The 14079-nt window shown below is 48.2% G+C and overlaps 1 long non-coding RNA gene across 1 annotated transcript; it reads left to right on the top strand.

Moving 5' to 3' along the window:
* The first annotated feature begins 11043 nt into the window (after nucleotides 1-11043).
* LOC134167391 (uncharacterized) lies at nucleotides 11044-13836 on the top strand. Its single transcript, XR_009966171.1, has 3 exons — nucleotides 11044-12677; nucleotides 12780-13045; nucleotides 13375-13836. It is a non-coding gene; the product is annotated as an uncharacterized LOC134167391 (long non-coding RNA).
* Nucleotides 13837-14079: the final 243 nt, after the last annotated feature.

Below are 14079 nucleotides of genomic sequence, written 5' to 3'. Positions count from 1 at the left end.
CAAATAAAAGTTTGAATATTATAAGAGCTTTTTTATGGATATTACATCCGCTTTCATTTCTGTGTCACTAGTTATCTGCAATACAAATTAGTTTAAAGCTTCCTGTAGGCCAAATTCTACTATTACAGATGCCAAAACCCTGCTGAAGCAATATTGTGAGTTTCTTCCTACAAAACCTCTTACTTAGGTAAGTAGTGATTTGCAGATTACGGATTTCTATGAACTTTAACATCTGAAGGAAAGAAGATTACCTCAGAAGTTTTTATAATATTGACTACCTTTCTCTGTAAAATGCTTCCTAAAGCTTCTACTTCTGGCAATTACACATGACTATATTTTCTGGCATGGTGTCCTGGGTTCAGCAGTAGCAGTAATTTTTCTCCTTCTTGGTAGCTGGTGCAGTGCTGTGTTTTGACTTTCGGCCTGGGAACAGAGCTGATAGCGATGTTTTGGTTTGGCCAAAGACTTTGTGAGCCTCATGCTCTGCCAGGGAAGAGGGGAAGGCGGGAGGGAGCAGAGACAGGACACCTGACCCAAACTGACCAAAGAGGTATTCCATACCACAGCACGTCATGCCCAGGGTGTAACTGGGAGTTAGCCGGAAGGGCTGGGAGACTGCAGGGTTAGAGGAGGTATTGGTCAGAGCTTGGTCGGTCTTGGGGCGCGAGTTATCGGTCAGCTGGTGCTGAGGTGTTGTATTCTCTTCCCTTGTTATTTCCTTTATCATTATTATGATTGGTGGTAGCAGTAGTGATCTGTGTTATACCTTAATTACTAAACTGTTCTTATCTCAACCCGTGGGATTTGCATCCTTTCGATTCTCCTCTCTGTCCCTCTGGGAGTAGGGGGAGGGAAAGAAAGGGGGGAGTGAGTGAACGAGTTACCTGACTGGGTTTAAACCACGACATATGGTCAGATACTGCTCATGAAATATGGTGCAAAAGTTTGTGTGACTGCATTAAGAAAAACTCCGCAAGAGGAAAATGCTTTGTGTTTCCAAATGTGTATTTGTTCTGCTTTCCAATTGTGTGTTGGCTTTTAAAGAAGAGTGAGAATTTCCTGTGGCTGACTGCTTTCAGATTTCAGCATAAATAACAGAATTTTGAAGGGTAAGAGAGTCAGGAAGAATATCTGACACTGCAGACAGAATTCCATTGCCTTTACATCTCCCTTTCAAGCACAGGTAATTTTAGTTTCCAGCAGTAGTGTTCACATCAAAATATTTTTGAAGGTGCACCGTCATGAATTACGCTTACTGGTGTGTGAAGTACCTTTTTAGAATAACTGGATATGAACAGAGAGCAAGATGTTAATATGTTCCAGTAAAATGGAATCTCTTGGTATGTCCAATTACCATAAAACTAGGATCACTACTCTGAAAAACATAAACTTCTTTTCTCTGCAGTTGTCCTGCATACATCATACATACTTCCTTCAATTATTTTCTGATTTCCTGACAGCATCCCAGATGGTATGATTTTTCAACTAATATTGTTTATAATATAGAATTATAGAATAGTTAGGGTTGGAAAGGACCTTAAGATCATCTAGTTCCAACCCCCCTGCCATGGGCAGGGACACCTCACACTAAACCAAGCCACCCAAGGCTTTGTCCAACCTGGCCTTGAACTCTGCCAGGGATGGAGCATTCACAACCTCTCTGGGCAGCCCATTCCAGTGCCTCACCACCCTAACAGGAAAGACTTTTTTCCTTATATCCAATTTAAACTTCCCTGCTTAAGTTTGAACCCATTACCCCTTGTCCTGTCACTACAGTCCCTGATGAAGTGTCCCTCCCCAGCATCTGTATAGGCCCCCTTCAGACACTGGAAGGCTGCTATGAGGTCTCCACGCAGCCTTCTCTTCTCCAAGTTGAACATACACAACTTTCTCAACCCACCTTCATACAGGAGGTGTTCCAGTCACCTGATCATCCTCTGGCCTCCTCTGGACTTATTCCAACAGTTCCATGTCCTTCTTATGTTGAGGACACCAGAACTGCACACTACACTCCAGGTGAGGTCTCACGAAAGCAGAGTAGAGGGGCAGGATCACCTTCTTCAACCTGCTGGTCACACTCCTTTTGATGCAGCCCAGGATATGTTTGCCTTTCTGGGCTGCAAGCGCACACTGCTGGCTCATGTTCATTTTCTCATCGACCAACACCCCCAAGTCCTTCTCTACAGGGCTGCTCTGAATCTCTTCTCTGCCCAACCTGTAGCTGTGCCTGAGACTGCTCTGACCCAGGTGTAGGACCTTGCACTTGGCATGGTTAAACTTCATAAGGTTGGCATCAGCCCACCTCACAAGTGGGTCAAGGTCGCCCTGGATGGCATTCCTTCCCTCCAGCATATCAACCAAACCACACAGCTTGGTGTCATCAGCAAACTTGCTGAGGGCGCACTCAATCCCACTGTCCGTGTCAGCGACAAAGATGTTGAACAAGACCGGCCCCAACACCGATCCATGAGGGACACCACTCGTTACTGGTCTCCAGCCAGACATTGAGCTACCGACCACAACTCTTTGCATGCGGCCATCCAGCCAGCTCTTTATCCACTGAGTGATCCACCTATCAAATTAATGTCTGTCCAATTTAGAGACAAGGTTATCGTGTGGGACAGTGTCGAATGCTCTGCACAAGTCCAGGTAGGTGACGTCAACTGCTCTACCCCTGTTCATCAGCTCCGTAGCCCCATCATAGAAGGCCACCAAATTGGTCAGGCAGGATTTCCCCTTAGTGAAGCCAGGCTGGCTGTCACCAAGCACCTTGCTGTTTTTCATGTGCCTTAGCATGCCTTCCAGGAGAATCTGTTCCAAGATTTTGCCAGGCACAGAGGTGAGACTGGTCTGTGTTTCCCTGCGTCATCCATTTTCCCTTTTTTTTTGAAAATGGAGGCTATATTTCCCTTTTTCCAGTTGTCGGGAACTTCACCTGACTGCCATGATTTTTCAAGTATGATGGACACTGACTTAGCAACTTCATTCGCCAGCTCCTTCAGGACCTGCAGATGGATTTCATCAGGTCCCATGGACTTGTGTACATTCAGGTTCTTAAGATGGTCTCGAATCTGATCCTCTCCTACAGTGGGCCCAAGGTCTTCATTCTCACAGTCCCTATGTCTGCCTTCCAAGACTTGGGTGGTGTAGTCAGAGCCTTTGCCAGTGAAGACTGAGGCGAAGAAGTCATTCAGAACCTCATCCTTCTCCAAATCCTGTGTAGCCAGTTATCCCGACAGCTTCCAGAGGGGGCCTACCTTGACCATAGTCTGTTTTTTATTTTCTACGTACCTTAGAATCCCTTCCTGTTATACTTAACATCCCTAGCCAAGTTTAATTCTAACTGGGCCTTAGCTTTCCTAACCTGGTCCCTAGCTTCCCAGACAACATCCCTGTACTCTTCCCAGGCTGCCTGTCCTTCCTTCCACCTTTTATAAGCCTCTTTTATTCCTTTGAATTTTTCTCAGCAGCTCCTTATCCATCCAAGGAGGTCTCCTAGCCTTCCGTCCGTAGTTGGGATACAACACTCCTGAGCTTGTAGTAGGTGATCCTTGAATATCAGCCAACAGTCTTGGCCACCCCTGCCCTCTAGGGCAGGTTCCTGAAGACGCCAAAGTCTGCCCTCTTGAAGTCCAGGGCAGTGAGCTTGCTGCACGCTCTTCTCACTGTCTTGAGGATCTCAAATTCGACCATCTCATGATCACTGCATCCAAGGCTGCCCTGGAGCATCACATTTCCAACGAGCCCTTCCCTGTTGGTGAGCATGAGGGCAAGCATGGCACCTGTCCTTGTTGTCTCCTCTATTACTTGCAGAAGGAAGTTGTCTTCCACACAATCGAGGAACCTCCTGGATTGCTTGCGCTGGGCCGTACCGTCCTTCCAACAGATGTCAGGGTGGTTGAAATCCCCCATGAGAACAAGGGCCTGTGAGCGTGGGGCTTTTGCTATCTGTCTGTAGAGTGCGTCAACCACAGGTTCCTCTTGATCAGGTGGTCTATAACAGATCCCCACAGTAATGTCTCCCATAGCTGTTCTCCTTTTAACCCTGACCCACAAACTCTCCGTCTACTGCTCACTTGTCCCCAGACAGAGTTCCATACTCTCCTGCCTATCCTTAACATAAAGGGCAACTCCCCCTCCCCACCTGCTGGGCCTGTCTTTTCTGAAGAGCCTATAACCTTCCATTCCAACACTCCAGTCATAGGAGCTATCCCACCATGTTTCTGTGATGCCTATTATATCACACCCCTGTAGACGTGCACACACCTCTAATTCCTCTTATTTGTTCCCATGCTGCAGGTGTTTGTATAGAGGCATCTGAGCCAAGCTCCAAATGAAGCCGGCTCATTGGCTGGAGCGGCTGGAATATCTCTACATTGCTCTGAGCATTTATTATAGGTGCTGCCATCTGACTGGGTGTGTTGGGATGGAATGATGCCCCCTCCCCCAACACATCTAGTTTAAAGCATCCTTGACCAGTCTGGCAAGCTTCCTACCAAAACTTCTCTTTCCCTTCCTTATCAGAGCAGCTCCACCAGCCCCCCAGTAGACCTGCCCTACAAACTTGGGTCCCGTGTTCAAGACACCCAAACCCCTGACTATGACACCACCCTTTTTAACCATTTATTAACCTGGCCAATCCTCCTAGCCTTTTTAGGGTCCTCCCCTGTATCCTGGAGAACTGAGGAAAAGACAATCAGCTACAGAGCCCCTAACCACCTCTCCCAGGGCTCTGTAGTCCTTTTTTATAATCCCCAGGCTGCTACTATCTATATCCCTAGCACCCACATATATCACCAGAAGTGGGCAATAGTCCGTGGGACTTACTAGAGCAGGCAGCCTCTCTGCAACATCCCTGATACGCGCCCCTGTTAGGGAACCCACCACCCTTGAGACCGGGTCAGGCCGACAGACTAGTGCTTCTGTCCCTTTCAAAGCGGAGTCCCCTACTACTATGACCCGCTGCTTTTTCCTCGCAGCACCAGTAGAGATCTTCTTTACCAGCGCATCAGACGGCTGTTTCTGGTGCATTTCCTCGTGAGCCGCCTGCAGGACAGCAAAGAGGTTCTGCTTGGGGACAACAGATTTAGGAGGAAGCCCCTCGCTTTTAATTGTCCTCTTTCTCCCTTTTTGTTGTTTTTTTTTTTTTTTTTTCTTTTTGTTACTATTTCCCAGCTTCCCGGGTTAATGGCCTCCTTCTTTCCTCCATGAGCTAGAGGGGCACCTTGAGGCCCCTGCACAGTTTGGGCCTGGAGCAAGCAGTCCTGCTTCCTCTCAGCTTCCCTGACATCTTGCAGCCTGTTAATAGCATCCCGCAGCTCAGCCCCTCCTGCAGGACCTCCACCAGGGAGCACCGAGTGCAGCCCTGCCCATTGTGCCCCCTCCCCTCACCAGAACAGTGCAGGCACTCTCTACACCCCGAGCTCTGCGCTGCAGCCTCCCCTGTCATCGGCTCTGTCTGGGTGCCTGCGCCGGCCACCGCCGGGACAGCCGGAGGAGAGCTCCCGGACTGGGCCCTGCTCATAAGGCGAGTGCGCTCCATGCCGCTCGTCTGTCCGCACAAATCTGCCTCTACCCGCTCTGCTCGCCGTGCTCCCTGGGGCAGGTTTACCCAGTGAGGGCTGGTGCCGCTGCTCCTGGCTCCGCCCCCTGTGAGTCCCTGCCCCCGTCAGCTGAGCGGCCGGCTCCTGGGCAAGGCCTGGCGAGGACTCGAGGCTCCCTCGGTGGCTGTTGCCGCTCTGAGTTGAGGCCTCTGGACGCTCCAGTGTTGAAGGCGTCCTTTCTGGAACTGCTCGCTTCAGCAATATGACTGCATATTGTTTGAAACTAAAACCTACCCTTGCTTCACAACTGCAGGTCTAATTGGTCAGACATTTGTGACTTCTTTAAAGATTTTCTAATACAGAATGTGACTAAACCCAACTCACTTCTGCAGTAAGCTCCAAGGTTTTTGTAAAATGGAAGCATTAAAAGATAATATTTGCTTTCAGTTTAAATTTTCAGAGATATCAGAGGTTGACATTACATCAAGGGGGGTGAGGAGCTTAGGGGGAAGTAAAGAGTTTCCTGAGCTCTCTTTACAGACTTGGTTGGGAACTTCCCAAGAAAACCTTTCATCAGGATATTCTGAGTCCTAAAAAAACTTTGCTGACACTTGAGTGGCAAAACTGTCACTTAACATATAGACAGTACATGAATCAAATTAGAAAGATGCCAACAAATCCCACCTGATCTGGTTAAAGAAGCACAGAGGCATAACATTATCACAAAGTACAAGAAACATCCTGTGAGACAGGGATCCTATTAGGTATCACTGTATTTTATAGCCTTGATGCCCACTGACAATCTGGCCTTCACTAATCTCATGTTTCTTTCTGGGCTGACGTCATGAAAGCTTAAATTGGCTTAACCCTCTGTTGTGGTTTAAACCCAGTCAGGTAACTCGTTCACTCACTCCCCCCCTTCTTTCCCTCCCCCTACTCCCGGAGGGACGGAGAGGAGAATCAAAAAGAATGCAACTCCCACAGGTTGATATAAGAACAGTTTAGTAACTAAGGTATAACACAAATCACTGCTGCTACCACCAGTGATAATAATGATAAAGGAAATAACAAGGGAAGAGAATACAACACCTCAGCACCAGCTGACCGATAACTCGCCCCCCCCCAGCCCGACTGAGCACCGACCGATACCTCCTCCAACCCTGCAGTCTCCCAGCCCTTCCAGCTAGCTCTCCGTTACATCCTGGGCATGACGCGCTGTGGTATGGAATACCTCTTTGGTCAGTTTGGGTCAGGTGTCCTGTCTCTGCTTCCTCCTGGCTTCCCCTCTTCCCTGGCAGAGCATGAGGCTCACAAAGTCCTTGGCCAATCCAAAACATTGCTATCAGCTCTGTTCCCAGGCTGAAAGTCAAAACACTGCACTGCACCAGCTACCAAGAAGGAGAAAAATGACTGCTACTGCTGAACCCAGGACACCCTCTTTCAGTTTGAAAAATGAACTGAAATTTAATTCTACATAACACTGACTAATTTTGCTGTGGATGTAGGGTTTGTTGGAAATCCTCCCAGTTACAAGACGGATGATGAGAATTAGAGCAAGGATGCAGAAACCAGGACATTCTTATGGCCATTCTGTAGCAAAGGGTACTTTTAAAATATTACTCCTTTCAGAAATACAGTCTGCCCCACTGTTTCAATTTGGAGTTGGAAGAACTCATATTTTAATATGATGCGTTTGATTCAGCAGGTAATTTCCATTTGTCTTACATATTTTTGTGTCTGGTTTACTCTATTATTACCTTTTACTGATATTTATTTTACTGCTGAACATACCCATGAACATGGTAAATGTGGTAAAACCATCTTCTTCAGTTTAAATTCAGTAAAGAATGTAATTGTCTCCAGTAAGATTTACGCTTCCTCTTTACAGCTTAACTGTTCTTCTTAACTGTTGTCTACCTGATAGCAATCAGAAATGGATATTTATTCCATTGATTCACTCCTGCAGTAATATGAGCTTTTGCTCATTTCAGAGGCAAGACTATTTATGAAGAAATTTAATAAAAAATGTTGATAAAGAGCAAACCCATAAAGATGGGAACTCATCAGTTACTTCACTGCACCAAGCCAACATTATGTTCTATTTTAACTGACCTAAAGTATTTCCTTCTGTATTGGTGTAAGAAATGCACATAGCACCCAGTCCAGGCTTTCTGGAGTTCCTTCAGCTGGAGCAATGCTGTTCCTCTTCACTGATGCTCTGAAAAGACAGAATTTGTTTGTGCTAGCAAAGTGTTTGCCAAATCCACGCACTGTCTAGCTTAAAACTTCCCACTTGTTTAAATACTGTTTATGTTTCCGTAAGTACAGAAAGTGTTCGTTTGTTTGTTTTTTAAGATATTTTAGTGTTGTATACTATTTGGTTGCTTCCTTCAGTAAAATAAAACTCACGACTCTTGCTGTCTTTTGTTGCCATCTGACTAATCATGGCATGCAGCTCGAAGTACTATGCACATATGCAGGGCACATAAAAAACTCTGGTAGAATTTGACAGTAATTATTTTTCAAAGAACCCTTGTCAGGAAATTGTTTTGTTAAATTACAAACATTTTGCATGAATACACAAAAAACCCACAAGTATGAGTTATCTGGAATTTAAAAGAAAATTTAATCACTTGGGTAAAATGTAGTGAAAATAGCACTTTGGCAGTGAATGATTTCCTCTTGCCCACTGTATTCTGTAGCACAGACCCACCTTTTTTCTCATTAATAAGAGATACAAACTGATGCGTACATGATGTGGCTAAGAAAAGGCTTTTTCTGCCCTGCCCCTTCAGTGCTCTGCTGTGTCCCATGCCCTGTGTTCACCAGGACTTCCCAGTCCACCCTCATGCTGCATCCCAGAGGCAGACCCCAATCTAGTCCCCTATTCCCTTCTGATAAATATTAGTTGATGTTGCCTCAGGGGCATGGGTCGAGACCCATATTAACAAGTCTTTCAGTTTATCTTCATTCACAGTAACCCCCTTCTTCTCTGGGAATTTTACTAGCACTCTGAACACCGATTTGTGCTTGGGGGATACTGAATTTTCCATGTTCCTGTTCCCAGCCACTTACCTCAGTCAGAGGTATCAGTTAATTGCTGCAGCCTTTTGGAGTTTGGCTGGGTGTCCTGGGTTCAGCAGTAGCAGTCATGTTTCTCCTTCTTGGTAGCTGGTGCAGTGCAGTGTTTTGACTTTCGTCCTGGGAACAGAGCTGATAGCGATGTTTTGGTTTGGCCAAGGACTTTGTGAGTCTTATGCTCTGCCAGGGAGGAGGGGAAGCCGGGAGGAAGCAGAGACAGGACACCTGACCCAAACTGACCAAAGAGGTATTCCATACCACAGCACGTCATGCCCAGGAGGTAACTGGGAGTTAGCCGGAAGGGCTGGGAGACTGCAGGGTTGGAGGAGGTATGGGTCGGTGCTTGGTCGGGCTGAGGGGGGGCAAGTTATTGGTCGGCTGGTGCTGAGGTGTTGTATTCTCTTCCCTTGTTATTTCCTTTATCATTATTATCACTGGTGGTAGCAGTAGTGATTTGTGTTATACCTTTACTAAACTGTTCTTATCTCAACCCGTGGGAGTTGCATTCTTTTCGATTCTCCTCTCCGTCCCTCCGAGAGCAGGGGGAGGGCAAGAAAGGGGGGGGAAGTGAGCGAATGAATTACCTGACTGGGTTTAAACCACGACACTGGGCGTCCTCACTGGTTGCTGAGTCACGGCTCTTCAGCAAGTCCCTGTTTGGGCGCCATTTGGGAGGATGGAGGCACAGACCCAGAGGTAGAGTACAAGCTGGATCATTTATTGCAAAGGTTACACAATATCTATATGCTTCCAAGCAATTAGCCAAGCACATCTGTGTTTGCCTTGTGGTTACATCAGGTGAAAGGTCTATCTGATTTTCTTATCAACATCCTCTTTCCAGTTCCGACGTCCTTGTTCCTTGCCGGTTCCAACATCTTCCAAGTACCAGTCAGGGACGGGTCACTCTTAATTGCCTGATGTAGTTCCTCCTTCCCATGGTCTCTGACAATTTCGATGCATTCCAACCCCACTGTAGTGAGCTGTCTGGAAAACGCTGTGTAAAACACACTGCTCCTTTTTAAGAATAAATGGGAAATGTGCTTCTTGAAGAGTTGTCCTTACCCCCAGTACCACTGGGGGTACTGACTGGGGCCTAGACACCCTGTGGATTAGTGTGGTCCAGGCACCTAGTTCTGGACTGTCACAGCACAGCTGGTCTTGTAAAGGTGTGAGGTCATGCCTGGATCTGAGGTGCAGCTTCCTTGCAGAAGAAAATGGTCAAAGCTGTGTGCTTTTGCCTGAACTCTGTTCTGTAGGGGAGCTAGAAGAGTGGCTGTAGCAAGCTAGGGGAAAGAAGAAGGCTCTAAACCAGACGTGGGGCCCGTGCCCAAGTTACTGAATTGGAGTGGCTAATGACAGTTTCAGGTGCTGGGAGCTGCCGAGTGCCTGGGCACATGGATGCCTGGAGAAAGGGGAGAATGGAACTTCTGGAGCTTGGGGCTTGGAGGGCAGTGAAAAATGTGCCTTCAGGCTCAGTGGTCTGTGTGTGGGGAGCTGTGGCAGTGGAATGAGGCTGTGCTGGAGAAGGGATTTGTCTAAATGCGCATCTACCTGAACTGGAGCCACCAGCTTCCAGCAGCACCACAAACCGTGCAGGGCTTGATCTGTACCTTAGTGTCAGGTAAACATAGAATCACAGAGTCCCAGACTGGTTTGGGTTGGAAGGGACCTCCAAGCTCATCCAGTTCCAACCCCCTGCCATGGGCAGGGACACCTTCCACTAGAGCAGGTTGCTCCAAGCCCCTGTGTCCAAGCTGGCCTTGAACAGTGCCAGGGATGGAGCAGCCACAGCTTCTCTGGGCAGGCTGTGCCAGCACATTTTGTCACAGGTTTGATGTGCCCACTGCCTGCTGAGCTTTGGGCTGCAGACCTCAAAGCTGGCTCTGTTGAGATGGAGTTCTGCCTCAGAGCTCAGTGCAAACCTTGGGGAGAATGTACCCACAGCGGGGGCTGTAATTGCCATGTTCCTGGACCATAATGACATGGGGGAAAGAAGAGTGGCAGCTGTAAGGAGTGCGTGAGATGTTACAGCTGGTGACTCCCAGATCTTTCTGCTTGGTGTTAGGTCTGCTGTGGTTAGGTCTGCAGGAGGAGGGATTGGGAGCCTTGGTCTCCTCAGCTGGTGGGTGTCCCTTGTTGGACTCCCAGCTCAGCAATGGGATGCTTGTTAGAAAGCAGGAATCAAGAGGGAGCCCTGGGCTGTGCTGTCTGCTGGCAGAACTGTGCTGAGCTCTGTGCCCTTGCACCAGAAGATAATTTGCCTCCCAGTGCTGGAGGGCTGAGCAAATGCTCCCCACGGAAGGGAAATAGTTTGCTCGGTCTGCCCCCTGCCCTTTTCTTGTTCCTTAAGGAAGGAGCAAACCCCACTGAGGATGGGATCAGTGGCACAGAGGTGGAGTCGTGTGGAGTTATTCTCAGTGACAGCAGAGCAGGAGAGGAAGGTGGGCGTGACTGAGTTTTGGATTTCCCTTCTGCTGTGGCTCTGACAAGCCCATGTGCTACTGCCATCCCAGCATACACAAGTGTGAGCTGGAGAAGAGATGGTGGGGTCCCATCCTCACCCTGCCTCAGGGCTGAGACAGTCTCCTCTGGGGAAGGAGTGCTTTTGGTCTGGGTCTGGGTAGCAGGATGGGATATTTGCCTGTGACACAGAGGTAGCTCTAGGGCAGAGCAAAATGCCACGTTCTTCTTTTGACGAATGTTAATTTTCAGCCTGGTTTCCAGCTGTCTGAACTGTTTTGTGGAATCCTGACTGTTCTCCCCAGCTGTCCATCACCAACTCTCATGTTTTGATGGCTCTTGTCACAAATACCATGCTAAAAATATCTTGGTTATCTTCTCTTTTTTCCCCCTTTGAGACATCTTACTGACTTTTTGCAGCTGTCCTGACTCTCTCCCCCTGTGATTCCTGGGAAGCACTGTGGCAATTAGAGCTGTCCACCCCCGGGAGGAGGTGTGCTCTGCTGGCACTAAAGACTTTGCTCCAAAGCTTCTCTGTTCTCCATGTGCCATAGATTTGCCTGTTCTGCCATTCCAAGTACACTCACGTCTGTGTCTACAACAAGGATGCTTTTCGTGAAGCCTTTATTCTTTTACTCTTCTTTGGAAAGTATTGCCCCACATTTTCTCTCTTTCTCCTTGTTTCCACTCAAAGGAGAGGTGTCGTCTTAACTGCCTGTCTTAGAGGTGATGTGAAGGCATCTGTCACTTAAGTATTGATGTGCCAAGCAAGGGCAGAGGAAATCAGCTGTCTCTTTCTTGGAGCATTAGTGCATAAGGACTGATAGTTGTAGTGCCAGTGGGAGACACCTCTTCTGAAGGGATGGTGGGGGTTCAGATCCCAGTGCTGCCAACCCTTGATCATGTCCTAGCTCTGTCACTCTGTGTCACAGCCGCCTTTCTCTGCAGGCTTTGCCTCCTGCCCTGGTGGGACTCTGGAGCTGTTGAATTGTAGGACCCGAGTGGCTCTGGTGGGAATAGAGCTGGTCAGGCAGAGCCGAGCTCCACCTAGTAAGGAAGGAAGCTTTTGTGCTCCAACTGATGTTGCTGAAGCTGCTTTTGTTACCATTGCAGAAGACCAACCTCATGTGAGGGTTGAATGGGACCTGGAGATTTGCTGTAGGTACCAAGGAAATGAGGTTCAGAAGACAGCGCCTAATCCTATGGTCAGCCTCGATGCTGTTTCTTGGTTCACTTGTAGGAGGTATTTTATTTGAGGCCTGTGTAAGGTGGTACAAAGCAATCCCATGCAGCTGGCAGCTAGAGGCAAGGCTATTTGTTCCAGGGCTTTGAAGACCTCTACTCCAGTGACAGCTGGCTCGCTGCTGCAGTGATTGGTTTTCTCTTGCTTCAGAACAACTGAAACAAATGTCCTTTTCATTTCCTTTTACCTGTGGCAAGAGGTCTCCCGATGGAGTTAAGGAATGTCTTAATCTTCTTTTCCTGGAAGGGACTGAGTGCTGCTTCCAGAGAGACGGGGTTTGGAAGCCTGGAGCGCTGAGCTGGCCGTGCTGAGAGACTTCTGGCAGCAGGGCTGGGCTGCAGATGCTGCAGGTACTGGAGGGAGATGCTGAATGTCTTAGTGGGATGAACTTTCTCTTTTGAGGGTGCTGTATTTTATGTACCACATGCTCACAAGCTGGTGTCTGTTGGCAGCGTGATGGCCCATCAGTCTGTGTTCTCAGAAATGAGCCCACAGGAGCCCCTTGCTGGGGCTTCGCTGCAGAGCTCTGTCAAACCTTGACAGCACAAACACTTCCTAGAGCATACTTAAATCTGCCAGTTGATGCCATTAACACTCTGTGAGAGCCTTCCCGTGGTTGTACCTGTGAGCTTTAGTTTTCCCTTCAAAGAATCGTCACCAAAAGCTCCTGTGTGTTTGTCACTTGCTGAATGCCACCGGCGAATCTTGACTTGGCATGGTATATACGTGCTCCCTCCCCACAGTGGCCACAGGGATGACCCTTGTACCTGCCTCCCCACCCCAAGGAGCACCGAGGTGTCAGGCTGGATGGTGGGAGAAGCACATCAACCCATGTGCTGGATACCAGCGTTTTGAGAGCAAGGTGCAAAGGCTTGTGATGGGACTGTGCTGGATAATCCAGCCCATCCTCTGTCTGCTGCTGCTGGTTGAAGATCTAGAAGTTCCCTGAAACAGTGGCACTTACTCTTCTTTTACTGAGTTTCTGTTCTTCGTTTTGAGAGCCTTGGTGGCTCTTCCATCGTAAGACTCAGCTTCTCTGACAGGTAGGTATGTCACCAGGGGCTTCTCTGCCCACCATTCCCTGGCAGCACCCCATGTACAGAGATATACACAAGTGTTTCTACCATGGCCTTGATGACTGCCCTTCTTGGTGTGGTTGGATTGCAGGAGACCATGAAGGAAGAAGAAGTAGGTTTCTTACTACATTTGCAGGACCAAAAATAAAGGCTGCTAAAAAAGGTGACTTTTATTTCTGTGGGATTCTTGGTCCATCACACATCCTCAGGCACTTGTTTGTGCAAGGCAGAGCTCTTCAGGGCCCTTCTGCTGTACCCTGGCTTTCCTCTTTGGCACAAAGGGCTGGCATTTTGGTCTCAGACAGTAGTTCAACAGATGGCTCCTTAAAACCAAAATCACCCAAGCCAGGTGACTTGTTCTTCTTTTCAGTGAGCCAAGGACATTGAAGGTGCGTGCTGAGGTTAACTTCCAGAAGAAGAGCTGCAGGATCACAACACAGCCTGTCCTGTGGTTGAGGAAAAAACGTGACCGTGTGGTAACTGTAAAGGGAGATGAAAGTTTTATGTGATTCAGGGAAGCAGGGAATGTCCATGCTAGGAGAGACTTCACATTGCTGGACACATCCCTGCACAGTCCGTTTGTGCGGAGGCGTTAGGCCAGGGACACCCAAAGTCTCTTTCACCTGAGTTTTGGCATGGTTCTGTGCCTGATCCTGCCGATGACCCATGTGGTGTG

Source organism: Pezoporus occidentalis, unplaced genomic scaffold (genome assembly GCF_034315485.1).
Source record: "Pezoporus occidentalis ecotype Australia unplaced genomic scaffold, CSIRO_AGI_Poc_V1 ctg287, whole genome shotgun sequence".
NCBI classification, from domain to species: Eukaryota; Metazoa; Chordata; class Aves; order Psittaciformes; family Psittacidae; genus Pezoporus; species Pezoporus occidentalis.
Note: the sequence above shows the minus strand (reverse complement) of the source record. Positions and strands in the feature narration are given on the sequence as shown.